At 38.6% G+C, this 18083-nt stretch overlaps 1 protein-coding gene across 3 annotated transcripts in view; it reads right to left on the bottom strand.

Moving 5' to 3' along the window:
* The window catches only part of PTPRG (protein tyrosine phosphatase receptor type G), a 704882-nt gene that overhangs the window by 182839 nt on the left and 503960 nt on the right, over positions 1-18083 (bottom strand). The window lies entirely within an intron of this gene.

Here is an 18083-nt window from a genome sequence, read left to right as displayed (position 1 = left end):
GAAATATTTTAGTGGAATTATAAAAAGCTGTCTTTATCACAATATATGTTACAGCAGTGTTTCATACACATGCTTTTATGGTATGGGCATATCTGTACACATAGTGGCCCAGAAACCTCCTATTTAATGAAAACAAGAGGACATGAAAATATCAGCTGAAATTTGGGAGTAAGCATTTTATAGAAGTATGTTTCATTGTATAAATGCCTTACCATAGCAATCATTGGAACAGCAGACTCCAATGTTGCACCTAAGAATCTAATTCTATCGACAAAATTTGTATTGAGACATAATCCACCAGAAGCATGTCCACTGTGAAAGGTGAGATATAACCAACCATATGCTTGAAATCTATTTCTACAAATAGCTGTTTCCCATTTCTCTTGTTCTCAAATTAACTGGAATACCTTGAACATCTCTAATTGATAAGTAAGAGAGATCACGGTTCAATACTTTATAGGAAATTAAGTACTTAATGCTGAGAATAGTCTGACCCTGATATTTTTAGTGAAGATAATAAAAAAAAAAAGAGACACAGCTACCAATTCTCCTTTCAGTAGTCTTGTATTAAATTCAATTACTTGGTTCTTCTCATAAAACCATATGAACCCTTAGAAAGGTGACTGGGCATAAGTTTCGACAACCCCCACCTCCCCGCCAAATTCAGTGCTATACAAACAGATATTAAAAAAAGAACTTGACAACATGAAACTGCCACATCACAGAGCCATGCTACATGAAACACATTGTTTCAGTAGAAAGCACAGTTTTACTAAAGACATTGCAGGGAATTAAATAAAATCAGAACTAGGACTGGAAATGAATCACTCCAAAAGAGATAACATTCAGTCACTGGATTCCTAATGGAGTTCTCCCCTCTCCGATTTTAGTTTCCTGCCGGAGTTAGGGCTTTCAGTACTTGTCTATCCAGTGTATGGTAATAGCTGAAATGGTCCACAAACCTGCTACCTAACTCTGATGCTAAAGTGCATCTAACATGGTTGGTGATTAAAAAAATCACCCATCATGTGCCCCTCTCCAGATCCCATTTCTGTGCCCATGATGTCAAACCATGGAAGTGGTAGAAAATCTGCCAGTATCTGCCTATATCACTTCCCTTTCAGTTTTGGAACAGAAGATGTGATTTTACCTAGGTAAAACTATATAAATATAAATATATATAGTACAATTAGATTCCATAGGGTTACCATGAGAATAAAATATGGGAATTCTATTTTAGATACATGATGAGAAAGATCACTTACTATGATACAGCTTTGACATCTATAAGTAGCAATAATCCCTAAATTTTTAGACATTACTGTAGAAAATAATTGTACCAGAAATCCTCCCACTGAAGTAGAAATTGCATGTGTCATGCTCATTGCTGTATAGTAAGCAGATAGTACAGTGTTCACAGAACATTTATTAAATGGCAATTAATGAACTTGAGAAGACACCAAGTTCCAAGTTGACATGTGCATGATGGACATCTTGTTACTAGAACAGTGATTAGTTCCACATTATCTCTAGAAGTCATAGGTTCTATAACTTATAGACCTTCTGCTGCCCAAACTGAAATTGTTGAATCCTCCCAAATTAAGTTTCTCCTATATGCTCCCTTAAACTAGTTTCTTATTCATCTTTAGACAGCTCTCCCAGTACTTTCCCCAGAACATCTTCCCAGAACCTTCTGTCTTAGACATCTCTGTAGGCAAGTGAACTAACACATTTCCAAAAGAAGTCAAGATCAGAATGAGGCTTTCTATGCTGAGTCTGTATTAGGAAATCTTCTGTCTCTCATTTACAGTGTAGTCTTATAGTTGTTGATTTTAGTTGTTCATACAAGAAATACATTTGCAGCATGACAGTTAATACCAATCTTGGATTTCCTCAAGTTTTATTTGCTGAAAGAAAAACTCATGTCAAAGCCTAATAAAACTATGACAGTAATTAACCCAAATCAAACACCAGAACATTAATACAGCTCTTCAGCCAAGGCTGCTAATACAGATGCCCTAGAAATACAATGAATTTTCCCACTGACAATGACTAAGGCATGTTATTTGTCTTAGTGAAACTCTAGCCATAAATTTCTGTGGATAACTGTTCAGCCTTCTAATTCCACTGTAACAATAAAGTCCCTATATTTGTTAATAAAAATACAGGCTACTCCTAATTACAAAATGACCACCCTTCTATAATTGAGGTGTTTCCCTTAAACTATAGTTAAAATAATTATTTTTAATAATAATAATCATTAATAACATGTTCATTGCAAAAAATTTAGAAAATATTTATAAGCAAACTAAGAACAAATCAAAGTCTAACCTATCATCTACACATAGACATTAATATTTAGATATACAGACCTTCAGTCTTTATTCAATGCAACACTCACTCATTGTGTGGCAAGTAATGTACTAAGCTATGAGAATTACCACATTCATTTGCACAATGACTCTATGCAATTGATAAAGTATTACTATATTATAGATGAGGAGATTCAGGTTTATAGATGTTAAGACTTGCCAAGGGTCAACACAGAAGCCAGATTCCCAGGTACCGCCTACATTATCCTGTTTCCCAAATGTATGAAAAGTATATGGACAAAGCAGTTTTGTCTTTTCAGTTCTTAACTATTCTTCAACATTACCTTTAGAAGCTGCTATGATTACACTGCAAGACAGACCATAATGTATGTAGCCCATTCCACTACTGGAACATAGAGATTCTTTTGAAATTGTCACTATTATTATTTTTTAGTGTTTGAGTGAACACCTTTACAGCTATGTGCATATTCCAATTAATTTCTTTGGGATAAACTTCTATAGGTAGATTTTTCAGATTAAAAAGCTTAACAATTTTGGACTCAATGGTCACACATGGCATGTGCACAGTCTGTTCCAGATGTTACTCCCATAAGCAGGGTAGGAGGCAGGGTCTTTTCCTAATGAAGCATTTATGTGACCTCTGTTCCTCACCAAAAGCAAGACTAATAAAGTAACAGAGAATTATGTGTAAGTCCACTATTTTAAATGGCCCTTGATGCCATAAATGCACATACCATTCTACACTTCTCCCCTGGACACTGAAATTGCTATGAAATTCAGCATGTATTTCATCATAATTTACTAAGTAAATGACTGAATCAACAAGTGAATAAAGCCAAGACAATTACAAACAGAAAGACAATTTCTAGCTAACAAAGCAACAGATTGAAAGCCCTTTAGGGCAGACTTCTCAGGATTGTGGAGAGTTCCAACTTAATTTGGCTAGTAGGTAGGGATCCCAGAATTTCCAAAGCTGTTGAATTTCATGCCTAAATCTCACATCTGGCTCACAAAACAAAGCAGCACAAGAAGAAAGAAGATTAGGGCTCATATATTGTAATTCGATCATGACACAGCACCTGAGTCTGTGAGTTTGCTGAAAGAGCACCATAACAATGTCCTTCTGTCATTTACAACAATAATATAAAAATCCCTGCAAGATCCCAAACTAGTATTGCCATAAAGTGCATTTTGTGTTTTGGGGGGAAAAAGCAATGTAGCAGAGTATAGGTTGTGGCATACATAGCATGTACCCTGAAGCAAAGGGCACCATGCAAACGGTAACATGAGTGAGACAAATATGCCACATAGCTTCCTTCGTCGTCCAAACCAGGCAAGGCTGACTCTTTGCCCAAATGGTCAGAGTACAGCAGCCACACTGAACCAGTTTTGCTAGACAGAGTTGGAAAAGTATTGCTATAATTTGAGAATCTTAAAATGGACTATCAGTGACATTCAGGAGACTTTGAGCAACTAAATAATACACACAAATTTAAGAGAAAGACAGAGAGCATTAGAGTACTAAAAGGCTATCAGAAAGACATGGCTGATTACAGAAAAAATTTGTATGTACTATTCCTTTCTTTGCCTTGTGCGAGAAAAGCCTATAATGTAATGTCAAAAGTTTCAAAATATCAGCTATTCTATTTTTGCACTTCCCTCCAGAATGGTAGTGTGGCAAGAAATTAAAGGCAGAACTTTGCTGGTGGATCATTCTAGGTTGGATAGTGCAACCCACTTGAAAATGAAAAGCAACAAGAGAAAATGAGACAGTTATCTACAAAGGAGTTCCCATAAGGCCAGCAGCTGATTTCTCAAAACAAAAACAAAAACAAACACAAAAACAAAAACAAACTTGCAGGCAAGAAGGGGCTGCAAAGAAGTATTTGAAGTCATGAGAGGCAAGGACCTACATCCAAGGTTACTCTATCCAGCAAAGCTATCAGTTAGAATGGAAGGGCAGACAAAATGTTTCCCAGATAAGGTCAAGTTAAAGGAGTTCATCATCACCAAGCCCTTATTATATGAAATGTTAAAAGGACTTATCTAAGGAAAAGAAGAAGATCAAAAACTATCAACAGTAAAATGACAATAAATTCCCGACTATCAACAATCAAACCTAAATAAAAAACAAAAACAAACTAAGCAAACAACCAGAACAGGAACAGAACCACAGAAATGGGAGATCACATAGACAGTTATCAGCAGGGGAGAAGTATGGGGAGAATGAGGACAAAGGTACAAGGAATAAGAAGCATAAATAGTAGCTACATAATAGACGGGGGAGGTTAAGAATAATATAGGAAATGTACAAGCTAAAGAACTTACACATATGACCCACAGATGTGAACTAAGGGGTGAAATGCGGGTAGGAGGCGGGGTTCAGGGCAGAGGGGAATAAATGTGGGGGGGGGAATGGGACAACTGTAAAAGCATAATCAATAAAATATATTAAAAATAAAAATAAATTACATAATTAAGAAAAAAAGAAAATGGCAAGTGGCTTTGATAACAGATCTAGGGGAGAATTTCAACCGACTCAATCAACTCACAGTTCTGAGCAGCTATGCTGGAGAATTAAAAGTATACCTAATATTCTAGAACCAAAGCTAACAATATTGGTTAATTAGAAGGATAGCATAATGCTGATGACACGCTTATTTCATTGACTATTTTATTGTAACAGGATTCTTCACCTGATGGTGAAAAAGTCAAGTGATAGAAAACATGACTCAAATTACAACCAACTCATGCAAAATGCAACACATGACTCAAATTACAAACAACTCTTGCAAAAACGCAGGTTGCTTAACAGTTTGGATCTAACTGAAAAAATCACATCAAAATCACAAGAGCTTTTGGGAAAACTGGTGAGGTTTCCAGACAGACTGGCCACTTCTTCTGCCTGGTTCCTGAGATAGTCCTCAGTCACTAGACTCTCCAGTGACAGTTGTCATCAAAATGCAGATACAGATACTATGCCGTCTGGCCTGGGCTTGCTGACTTTATTCACCATCTGTCACAAAATGGTATCAGAATGAAAAGAAGGAAAGAAGAAAGCACCACGGGCTTGAATTTCTTCACAGAAACTCAGGAAATGGAATAAACTGGGGGTAATTAAATATTCCTTTCTAGGTCTGGCCTTTCTAGGTGCATTTCAGACTATGGAAACAGGGAAGGTTTTTCTTTTTCAACATGAGATAGGAATCTCAGATATTTTTAGGTTTATCACTCTTTTTTTATTCCTTCAGATGAGTTCAATATAGACACGTGTGGAAAGGGAAAGCAAAACTTTGCTGAGCACTGTAACTGGTGGTGAATTGTGAGAGCTGAGATCTGCAAATCTCATTAAGAGTATGAGTTAATGGACATCTACCCAGAACAGTCACAATGCAAAAGAATGAAGATGGAGGAGTACATAGAAACACTTTGCTTCCTCACAAAACCAAAAGAAGGATAACAACCAATTTAAAAACAATAAACAACCAGAAATGCCAGAATAGCAATCTGCATGGAACTCTGACAATTGAGGAGTTAAAGAAACATTCACCCAGACCAGTGTGCCATCATAAAGAAATGTGGCCCAAATGGAAAAAAACAAAAAACAAAAAACAAAACAAAACAAAAAAAACAGATTGAAACTCCAGAAAAAGAGCTAAGTGATGAGGGGATCAACCTATCTGATGCAGAGTTCAAAACAATGGTAATCAGGATGCTCAAAAAATTGATTGAGCTTGGTTGTAAAATGAAGGAAAAAATGAAGGCTACACAAAGTGAAATAAAGCAAAATATCCAGGGAACCAACATTGAAGAGAAGGAAACCAGGACTCAAATCAATGATTTGGATAAAAAGGAGGAAATAGACATCCAACCAGAAGAGAATGAAGAAAAAAGAATTAAAAAAAATGAGGAGAGGCTTAGGAACTTCTGAGACAACTTTATGTGCTCCAACATCTGAATCATAGGGGTGCCAGAAGGAGAAGAGAAAGAGCAAGAAACAGAAAACTTATTTGAGAAAATTATGAAGGAAAGCTTCCTCAATCTGGCAAAGGAAACAGACATCCAGGAAGTCCAGAAACCCCAGAGAATCCCAAAGACATTGGACCCAAGGAGAAACACACTAAGGCACATCATTATTAAGTCACCCAAGATTAAAGATAAGGAGAGAATCTTAGAAGCAACAAGAGAAAAGGAGACAGTTATCTACCAAGGAGTTCCCATAAGACTAGCAGATGATTTCTCAAAAGAAACCTTACAGGCAAGAAGGAGCTGGAAAGAAGTATTTGAAGTCATGAAAGGCAAGGACCTACATCCAAGGTTACTCTATCCAGCAAAGCTATCATTTAGAATGAAAGGGCAGATAAAGTGCTTCCCAGAAAAAGTAAAGTTAAAGGAGTTCATCATTACCTTATTATATGAAATGTGAAAGGGACTCACCTAAGAAATAGAAGACCTAAAACTATGGAAAATAAAATGACAACTAACTCATAACTATCAACAAGTGAACCTAAAAAATAAAAACTAAGCAAACAACTAGAACAGGAATAGAACCACAGAAATGGAGATCACATGGAGGGTTATCAATGGGGAGGGGGAGGTGGACATTGAGGAGAGGAAAAGGTACAGGGAATAAAAAGCATAATTGGTAGGCATAAAATAGGCAGGGGTAGGTTAAAAATAGTATAGGAAATAGAGAAGCCAAAGGACTTATATGTACAACCCATGGGCATGAACTAAGAAGGCGGGGGGGGGGGATGCTGGAGGGTGGGGGTTACAGGGCAGAGTGGCGATAAAGGGGGTAGAAAAATTGGGAGAACTGTAACAGTGTAATCAGTAAAATACACTTAAAAACCGAACAAACAATACAGAAGAATTCAAAAGACTGATTTCTCCATGTTGGGAGAGTCCAAGCATGCCTTAGAGAGATCACAGTCTTTAGGCTAGGTATGCAATAGCCACAAATACAAAGAAAAGAAAATGTGATGAGAAATAGCTGAGAAACAAAATTTTTTTTATTAAAAAGTGATTTTACAGGACTAAAAATGATGGAGAAAAGAAGGAAGCAGGACATCACAAAGGATGGCCAGTAGGATATAGCAGACTTTCAATTTATTTTATAATTTCTAGTAACAAGATCAAGAAGTGAAAAAAAAAAGCCACTGAAAGCATCTAGAGCAACAAGTTAAGAGCTAAGTCTCCTGAAAACGTGCTAATCACATGAAACCTTTAGTTTAGATGACAGCATAAATGCAAGAGAAATTCTTGTTAAGTACCATGTAGTCCAACCAACTAATTTTCAGATTTCAGCCCATACACTTCCTTTTCCTACATGTTCCTGTATGGGGAGCAAGCTTACAAGCCAGAAGGGCAATTACTCCTGAGTTATTGCCACTGCGGTGTCTTCTCAGACCTCTGCAGGGGTGGCCTCTCAGGAGTTGCAATGAAAAATTAAAAAAAAAAAAGATTTCCCAGCACTAAGTAATACAGAAATTCCTATTCAAAATGGACACCATTCTATTATTTTCATTTTTAAAGAAAGGTGTTAAAAGGCGATGACAGATATTTAAGGACCTACCTGCACTAGGCACTAGATCAGGTACTAAGGATGCAAAAATGGGTCAGATAACAGGACTCTTTAGTGAGTTTACAATTTAGAATGAAGGATGAGCTTGAATTTTGCTGTAAAATATTAGTATAGAATATGATAAGAATAAAATAGATGTGAACAAATATTTTTAAATGAAAAACAATGAATGCCAATGAAAATCTGAAAAATGTCCTCCAACCTCAAAAAATAATTTTAAAAATACTTTTTTTTTGGTCTATCATATCAAGTGACATTTTTGAAAAAAATATTAATGTCCACTGTTTATTTGCTAATGGTGAAATGGGCACTGATATACATTTGGTGGGAGTACAAATTGACACAACTCTTTCAGAAGCCTGCTTCAAAATAAGTATCAAGAATTTGTAAATAGCTCATTCTCTTCTTACTGTGTAGTTCTATCAAATGGTTTGTAGTAGAAGAAATCAATCTGCAGAGTGTAGGTTTGGGCCACACTAAAACATCTGGATTTTATTCACAGGTACCTAGAGATCCACTGCCAAGTTCTGGACAAGAAGAACGATAAAGGCAAAGTGCTACTAGTTTCAAGGGACCATGAAGGATGGCCTGGAAGGCCAGGTCTGAAATCAAAGTGAACATTTCAGATACTTTTATAAAAGTCCAAGGGAAAGATAAATAGTAAGGGTTTATAAATGCTCAAAAGCCAGTCTTATACATGTCAAAACCCGATTGTATTATTATAATAGGATTAGTTGAGTGAAAAAACCAGTCAAATTATTCTTTGGCATGGTTTAATAAACTCTGTATGCAAACAATGTGATATAGACCTTCAGAAGTTTTTACATTTCAATTGCTTGTTTTGCCATACTTTAGATTAAAGTTCTTTGTAACTTCCTTGACTATTTCCCTTTCAAATTAAATTTGTTTTGTCTCATGATGCAACAGAACTGCTGACATAACAGTTAGGTGTTCGATTCATTTTTTTATTATAATCTTTCAACATAAACAAAAGCAGAAAGAGTAGCTTAATGAGCTCCTCTGTACCCATCGCTCAGCTACATAACCAATTTTCTTTTATCTGTATCTTCACACTCCTCTAATTATATTGAAGTAAATTGTCAATCATTATTTTATTAGTAAATATTTTCACATATATTTTTAAAAGAAAGGGACTCTTTTCAAGTGTCTTTTAACAGGTTCCTTTAGCACCTGTGATAAAACCTCATCATTGCAAAGTATAGTTTATAGAGTCAAACATTTTTATATGGTGTGGCAGAGAAGTAGGGAAAAAAAAAGAAGAAAAAAATTTTAAATCTCAACAAAAACCAAACAGTTTCTACTTTCACCAGCAGAAGACAAAAAAAGGGGACTATCTGAAATAGCATAAACAACCCATCTGTCCACAGCTCAATGGAAAGAATGCACCATTTAAAAATGCTTCCCATTATTTATTCCATAAAGCCTCTACAACTATTTATCCCATAGCTAAAATGCCCAAGCATTTCTCCAAGTCAACTAAAAAGTTATGAGTTGAGAACTGGGGAATTATGAATTGAGATCATACATTCCCATGTGTCTCTTAGGCTTTTGCTTTATGACTGGAAAGCAGAAAAGTGTTCATGCCAATTTGGTAGGTATCTGGATCTACGTTCTCACTAAAGTGATGCCAAGTGAGGGCTAGAGATCCTGGCCACTGTGGTTTGACTGCACAGAGGCTGGAAGGCAGGGAAATGACAGAGTGAGTGGGTTTTCACTCAGTGACAAGAAAATTCTGCAAGGTGTAAAAAAGTATTCCATTTATTAATTTATTTAAACTTACCTTCTGTTCTATAACACAAATATCACACACTCTTTTACAAGATACAGAGAAGACTAGAACTCAGGTAAACAGTGGTGGAAATTGGGCCATGTGCCCTTCCAAATTTTCCTTACACACATGAACATATTTTACAGCATGGATGAGATCATTTGTTATGGACCCGACATTGGGCAGAACAGCTGCAGTGGCTAAAGTCTTGGGTTTGAATCCCCCTTCTCTACTTATTCGGTATACAGCCTGGTATCTGGACTCCAGTTTCTGCACCTAAAAATGAAGTTGCAAAAAAAGTACTTCCCTCATAAGTACTATGAGTACTTACCTCAAAGTGACTTGACATATATAAAACACTGAGATGAGTGCCTCTCCATAGTTACCATATAGTTACCATATGTAATATAGTAACCATATTACATATAGTAATAGTTACCATATGTTTACTATTTTTAATTCCTTTGCCAGCTTATGATATTAACACTTTATCAATGATAGTATTAATTAATAATGTGCTTTATATGTCATTAAAAGTCTCCATAAAGCATGACTTTTAATGGCTGCATAATATTCCATTGTCAGGATGGGCCTAACTCATTCAATCCTTTCCAAAATGTTGGGCATTTCAGTTTGTTCCTCCAATTGCAGTACCATAAATCATAGTGTAATCAACACTTCTGTGCCCAAAATTTTCCCAATACTTGAATTAGTCTCAGGATTATTATTTAGGCCTAAAATACCATTTTGAAACACTAGTGTAAGTAATGATGAATGGTAAGAAACCAAGAAATTAGATTCTACACTAAGGGTTTGCTTAAACCAGAATTTGTGGTGAAAGAAGAAAGATGCTTATGAAAATCCCAAACGAATCCAACTTTGGATTCTAGTCACAAGCACAAGCATATAGTCCTTAGGCAGTCAAATTCCAGACAAAGGCCCCAATTCTAACACCAATTATGAGAATTCCTAAGTGTGGGGATCTTAGGAGTAAATCAGAAAGCAACATCAGAGGCACCTTCTGTCTCAAGCAACTCTAAATTCTACGTTGTCATGAAAACTCACTATCTCCGAATTTGTTTGATCCTGAGACACTCTTGCTTCTAAGACACTGTACGTTTTAACACTGCCATCCTTACAGTCAGGGTATTCTGTGGCTGTAACCTTTCAGGATTATAAATCCAGTTTATTTCTACCATCTGTTAATAATGAGCTATAATGAGAGTAAATATAAAAATATTTATTGTGCCTTCCAGAATATTCCCTTGACCTATCCACCTGTGAAACCTAGGAGAAGGCCAGCAGCTACAGATAACATCAACTTTCCTGGAAGGCAGTGAAGAATACAAGCATAGCACTAAAGATCTGGCTGCTAGTTCCAGCTTTGTGAACTTGAACAAGTCACTTAACTTCTGAACTTTCTTTTGCCCAAGTCTGTTAAGAAAAATGACCAGAAAAAAAGCTGGGCCAGGAGGGAGGGTGGAATGAAATCCACAGAGCCTATTTGCCTACTTGTTTTAAGGCTCACACAATGTAAGTAAAGGCATGGGATAAACTGCCAAACCCTGTACAAAGGCAAATTGATATGAAAATATTTGTTTTAGTTCTTTTATCAATTAGCCCCATACACGTAATCTCTCAAAAGCTCAGTACCCATAATGAAGATAATCTCTAATTAGGATTAGTAAATCTCTAAGACAGCAATTGTTCAAACCTGGGAAATCATGATGGAGGAAATTATTGTTCTGAGATATACGAGTATATTCCTTACTTTAACGATAGAAGTTAATTTCCTGGCATTATATTGTGAATTTGGAAGATTTTTACTGAAAATACTTCTGAGGATCTCAAATGCCTTGTCTTCTAGAGAGTGCTTTGTGAGATAATGGTGTTTGGCCATGTTGATCATCCTACTGAAATCTTTCTAAAAACATAAATAATATACTTTGTATACCTTATAAAATAATAGAAAATTGGCAGAAGTACAGAGGAAAATCAACACCATATCTGTGTACTACAAATGCATCATTTAATTTAACCCAAGTTTCAAAACAGGCAGACTATATAGTACAATGAAAATTCCACAGAAGAGATTCTTTAGGAAAATGAATTTCTAGTTTTTATGTATTTTCTGACCCTATTATTCCACACTTACTATTTATTAAATAAATAACTTTATTACAATTATTACTTAATACACACATGCAGTGAATTTAGCTATTGGACTATTGGGGTTTTTGGAAATTCTATTTCCTGAGCATTCTAGATACAGGTGGTACAAAAGAGTGAGTGAACTTTATTTCACACAAAGGATACCATCTAGAAGTTTGATTTTGAGCAGATCCCTACTATGCTATGGTATTTTCTAACTTGGGCAAGTGGTGTAGAGGAATCCTCTTTTGCCTCTAAAACAGGTGTGCATTGCCCCTGCACCCATCCAGACTTACATACCAGTAATATGAGCATGTAAAAAAAGTACCACTACTCATGAGTATTTAAGTGGAAACGCTAAGACCAGGACTTCTTTAAAGAACAGCAGGTATTCTGTGGGGTTTATTTAGGTTTTCATTTGCTGAAACAGTCACATGTCTGAAGTACTATCTCCTTTGGCAGAACATCCTGACCTGCACTTTACAGGAGACATACTCTCACTTTTCAGCTGGCAGATTACATGAACAAGATCTGAAGGACCTGGGAAGGCCACCCTTAACTAAGTTTATTTTATACTATTAGCTTTTACAACCAATATCTTCCTCTACAGTCCTAAGTAGAACAAGGCAATCAGTAACAAACAGGATCTGAATTCACCCTTTGCTTAAATGCACAATAATAGTAACAGCTAGCTGGGGGCCTTTTGTGTTTCTGATGGTGGGTTCCTAATCTTAAAATGGCTTGGCCTTACAATTTCACTTTTAAGATGAATGCTTTTTGCTTTGTGTTTTTAAGATGCACCGGTAAACTGTGTATGTTTCAAAGTCCTTATGTGCCAGCAGTGAAACCGAAATGAAAGGTCTTAGGAATTGCAAACCACAACAGGGTATAAAATGTGATCGGCAGTAAAGGGCACCACAGCTAGAGGCCATCCACCTAACTTGTTCTTCTATTCTGATCATTATAATCAGGCCTCAGCCTGGTCATCAATCTGTCATAAAACAGAGTAGAGACATAATGTGATAACTATAAATAATGACTATAATATACTAGACATCTAAGGACTATTTGCAGAAACACACTAATAAAATCTCCAAGAAGTTCCATCTACAGATTTACAGATTTTACAATATGGTTGCAAAATTAACTTTCACAATGGAAAGCAGTCAGTTGTGTTAGCAGAGATAACACATAACAAGATGTGTACATGGACTGATAATCATCATCACACTCCAAAATTAAAATGGAACTAGAAGACAACAGAAGGCCCATTCAATACAATGTGAATAAAACACACAAAGAAACACAACAGGAGAAAACATCAAATGTGAAAAGCAGCAAAAAGTGAATGAGAAACAATTGCCAATATCAAAACAAAAATGAGGATTTTCTACAAACTCAATCATGAGCAGAATTAATAAAACCTGCTCTGACCTGCTTTCTTAACCCAGAAGTGTTATTTTCATTAGACACCAAGTTGCCTCAAAATGTATGCTCCCAGAGCCTGAAACTAATTTTCTTCCTCCTATATAAGAACATAAAACTCCTACAGTCTTGGTAATTGAAAGAGATCACTTGCCCCCAGGTTCCAGCCACCACCATCTCTTTTCTTTATGACAAATGGATGACAGCACATCTTCCTGGCTTCTCTCCAGCTCAGTCTTCTTACCGTATCCTTCCTGATCTGCTCCAACATGCTAGCCAAGTGAGTCCTCTGCCCAACCAGTTTTGCAATGGCTTCCCTGTAAAAATCCAGAGTTGAAGGCCCTTGCGGGGCGGGGGGGGGGGGGGGGGTCCAGCTCCAGCCCTAGTGGCTTCTTTTCAGGTCTCCAGACACTCAGTTCTGCCTTGAAGCCATCTCACACGCTGTCCTCCTTGTGCTGAGAACTTCCTGGCCTAGCTAAATTCTGGTCCACCGTGTCTTCTGGTGGCCTTTGGTGACCTCCAAATTGGGCCTGATCCATATCACATGCTACTAAAGCACTGAATGTCTCTTTCCCTCACTGATGTAACTTGTTTAATCACACATCTGTTGGCACATTTATATGATCAGTATCTATTCCTCTAACAGACTGTGATTCCAAAAGGACCAAGACCCGGCCATGTCCTCACAGGGCAGCCTGCTGCCCAGCAGAGTGCCTGCCACACACTCAGCTACAAGCACTACTTGGTGAATGAATACTGCAAGGCCAGATTATTCTCTATAAGTAAACTGGAAAGGCATGGAGAGTAACATTCTTCTTTCAATGACAATGCAGGACAGCACACAGTCCACTGCATTGCTGTAATGTCCAACCACTGTCATTTGTACCCAGAACAGCCTTAGAAGCCCCCAGTTATAAGTTGTGCCCAAACTGAGTTGTAAAAAATTCCTTTTAGACATCCTTCCTTTGCCTTACTGAAGGCCACATGGGATGTAGCTTTGACGTTCTCGATGACGGAAAGCATCGCTGCCTAAAAGAGTCCCCTCTGACACCAAGACTGTCTGCTTAACAACTTGGGATGGTAAACACTGCTCTCATTTTGCTTTATGGCCCAAAAATTTTAAAATGATGCTTTTATGACAAAATTGTAATTGAAGGTGCTTTGCTGGGTCCCGGGCTGGTTTTACACATTTGCCCAACAGGAGAACACTGCAACATTTCATCATTTATAAAGCCTAGGGGAGATTACAACATGGGCACTTTGGTGAATACATGCGTGGAAGGGAGGTTATCATTCTGCTTGGTAAAACCAGCCTGTGGACACAAGTACTCCTGTGTGGTAGGTCAACACCTTCCTAATTTAGGAATGTCAAAAGATGCCTATTGGCAGAACACAGCCAGATGTACGTAGAACTGCTTCTGAGCTTCTAGAAAGTTTCAGTAGCAGCCAAGTGGTCAGTCAGCCGATAGAGACTCGCCCTGACCTCCCCGGTCTCACAAGCCCAACATCCCTCTTGGCCCAGTGCATTGGTGAGTTTTCACCATCGAAGGACCTTTGATGGCCTCAGTGGGGATGTCAGGCTGGGTGAGGCCTGGCTCTGCCACTGAGATCTCGAGCAGGTGCTACCTGTGCTAGGGACATTCTAGCAAAGAACATCCCACATCTTTTACTGAAGCAGCAGGACTGGGGAAGCTGCATGGCAAAATCCATAAAAACCAATTTTGAGGAGCTTGAAGCTGGGTTCCATAGGTAGCCCATAAAAATCATGTTCTTTGGAAGCAGGCTAGTGAAAAATATACAGCTCTCATAACCTTAGCATATTCCAAATTTTAGGAAAGCTGCCAGCAGGAAAAGTGGTTCAAAAATACAAGTTTCCCCAATAACGACTTTTCCTTTAAAGTCTTAATTGCCTTAGGTTGCAAGTACTGTCACCACAACACCACTGCAGGTCCATACCAGTGGGAACAAAAAGAGTGCTATGGGTTCACAGGACTGTGAGAGCAGCATTAAGACTGAGGTTAAGAAGATGGAAAGAGCCTCAAGGGTAAGCAAGATGTAAATTCAAATGCTACCATTTTTGAGTCATGTGAATTTGGACAATTTTATGTTGATTTGTGACTTAGTTTCCCCATTCATCAGTTAGAAGCAGAAGTTCCTGCTGCACAGGCCTGAGGCACTGAAGGAGATAATGGGTTCAGACTGGCCCACAAAAACATGAGAGTCTCCTCTCTAATGTAACAGAAAGGATAGAAGGAGCAGGAGGGGAGACACTTGCTTCCCTCTATCCCACATTCCCTCCTGGGCTCACAGAAGTAGGAATTTATACCAACACAAATTTAGCTACACTGCTTGGGAAAAAGCTCTCCCCTCCCTCCAACTCCCAGCTCTGCTACTCTGCCCCCACCCCACAGGCAAGGGTAACCCCTTTAGCCCTGGGCTACTCAAAGGAAAGCAAGCCCAGCCCTCTGCTCTGCACCTGCCTTCCCAATTCCCCAGCTGCAGCCCATAGAGTGGATACCCTGCCTTCCAGCTTCCAGCATTAAGCAGGCCCAGGGGTCAGGCCAAGACACCAGTCCTAGCTCCCTATCTGGGGATTAATGAATAGCATGCCTTGCTCTGCCTGCTCAGGTCTGCAGGGTAAAAGCATGGAGACTCAGGTGAGCTCTGGTCCCAGTGGTACTCTTCAGTCTGCCTCATCACCAACAAATCTCATCCTTGACTTTCTTTCTGACTCAAACTAGGAGGTAGGACAAATAGCTAGGTTCCCTGACACCTATAAGAATATTGCTATTCTGCATAATACAAGGTGGAGTCACCAACAGACAATGACACTTCCCAGAAATGTTCACTATAAAATAAGAATAGAATCCAAGTGGGGCTGGCCATGGTATCCTGAGATAGGGAGGCAGGAAGGTCATCAGGATCCTAACAGAAGAGAACACACTTTCTCAGGGAAACTGGAACCCCACAGGTTGAGGCTAAAATAAATCAACAACTGTCTAGGCAGAAAGTTGGTGGGGCAGGGGTGAGCGTGAAGGACGATTATGGCCTGGCTGTGCCAGCAGACCTCAACCTGTGCTGCACTGAGAATCACACAAGCTGCTGTTGAAATGCTAATGCTCAGGCCACCTCCCAGACCAATGACCGAAACTGTGAGAGAGGGTCCCAAGCATGAGTAACATTTAAAGCGTGCTCGGTGATTCCAACATGCAGCCACTGTTAAGGACTACTGTGCTGGACTCTCTCAGCCCACTGAGTTTAGACAGGAAGAGAAACAAACTCACAAGTGACATGACACAACCCCTACTCAGGCGAGAATGCCTTGCCTCTCTCACACAAGGCTGGTAAATCACTCTGATTTTACACGTTGGTGTTGTCTGATTTTACTCTGATGTTACACGTGCTGTTGCACGGGGTAAATGATTATCAGCATATAAAGGACAATATCTGCTAGTGTTTAAATTAGAATGAGAGCTAACATTTATTGAAGGCTTACTATGTGCCAGGGACATGTTTATTTCACAGGAATTAACTAATACAAGCCCCACAACAACCCTTCAAGGTTGGTCTTTTATGGCTTTCTTCATGTTCCAGATGGAAAGGTTTAGTGAACTTGACTGAAGTCCACTACTACTGATGAGCAAAACTGGGATTTAATCAAACAATCTGGAGCTAGAATCTCTTCATCGAGCAGACTCGCAAGTAATCTCTTTTGTTTCCACTCAATCTCTCTCTGGTAGGCATTCAGATTACAACACCAAACAAGCAAGGTGTTTGTTTTAAGGAGCTGACAGATGTGTGTGTGGACATGTACACAGAGTGACCTCCTTGATGGCAGGGATCATGCTTTATTTATTATTTCTCCTCCGGTCACTGTGATGCCCACTGTGTAGGGAACGCCATAGTGACTTTGCAGAGGGAATGAACACAGAAGGCAAATGAAGGGCATCAAGAGAGGAGAGAGGGGTATGCATATGGGATCATCCCATCTCTTTAGATAAGAGGGAACATGGAGTCACAACTGCCGAAGTGCAGAAGGAAACACATCTCCCACTTACAACCCCAAACTGTGATCCACATCAAGCAGGGGGACAGATGAAACGAATTGCCAGAACCGGCAATAATTCACGTGCCATAGTATTTAAAAATCTCTAACAATAGCATCATTACTACTGGCAGTGCCTCCAACCAAGCAAACACTAATAAGGGCTCTCATGGAAGAGGATACACTTCTAGCACAAATAAGGCCACAAAAAGGCTTCCTGGTTTACCACTCTAAAACTGGAAAGGAATTCATTACTATGAATAACACAGTCACTTGGAGGCCAGAAAAAATGGCGATGGGAACCTTTTACTTTCAAATGGAGTCCCTACCACGCACAGGGACCTGGGCCCATGTCAATGTGTACTTTTCTTTCTCCCAGCTGCCCAGCTTCTCCAATTAAGTAACTATTTCACTAGCCAAGGTGTTATGACTAATTACTTTAGCCCCTCTTCAAAGAAGAGAGACATGCAGTGCTCCTTGAGAAATCTGAGTTTGGTTACTTCCTCCTGAATCACTGAGTTACAACACCAGTAACAACACTGAAACTTCAGAACCTGGTCTCCAAGGTAATCAGAGAGCTGAAGTGCCTCCACCAAAATGCTAGAGGAGTAGGAGGGTGCATAGCTTTGATGTACCAAAACAATGTGTTTATTTAAGCATGCCTATTTCAGACCAGGCCTCGCAACATGGAAAAGTAATAATTCAAAAAAATTACATTTTATTTTAGCATTTCAACTCCTGTTGTAATTATCATCA

The sequence above is a fragment of the Phyllostomus hastatus genome, unplaced genomic scaffold (assembly GCF_019186645.2).
Source record: "Phyllostomus hastatus isolate PE091 unplaced genomic scaffold, TTU_PhHast_1.1 phas_contig_16, whole genome shotgun sequence".
NCBI lineage: Eukaryota > Metazoa > Chordata > Mammalia > Chiroptera > Phyllostomidae > Phyllostomus > Phyllostomus hastatus.
This window is presented reverse-complemented; position numbering and strand designations above follow the sequence as displayed.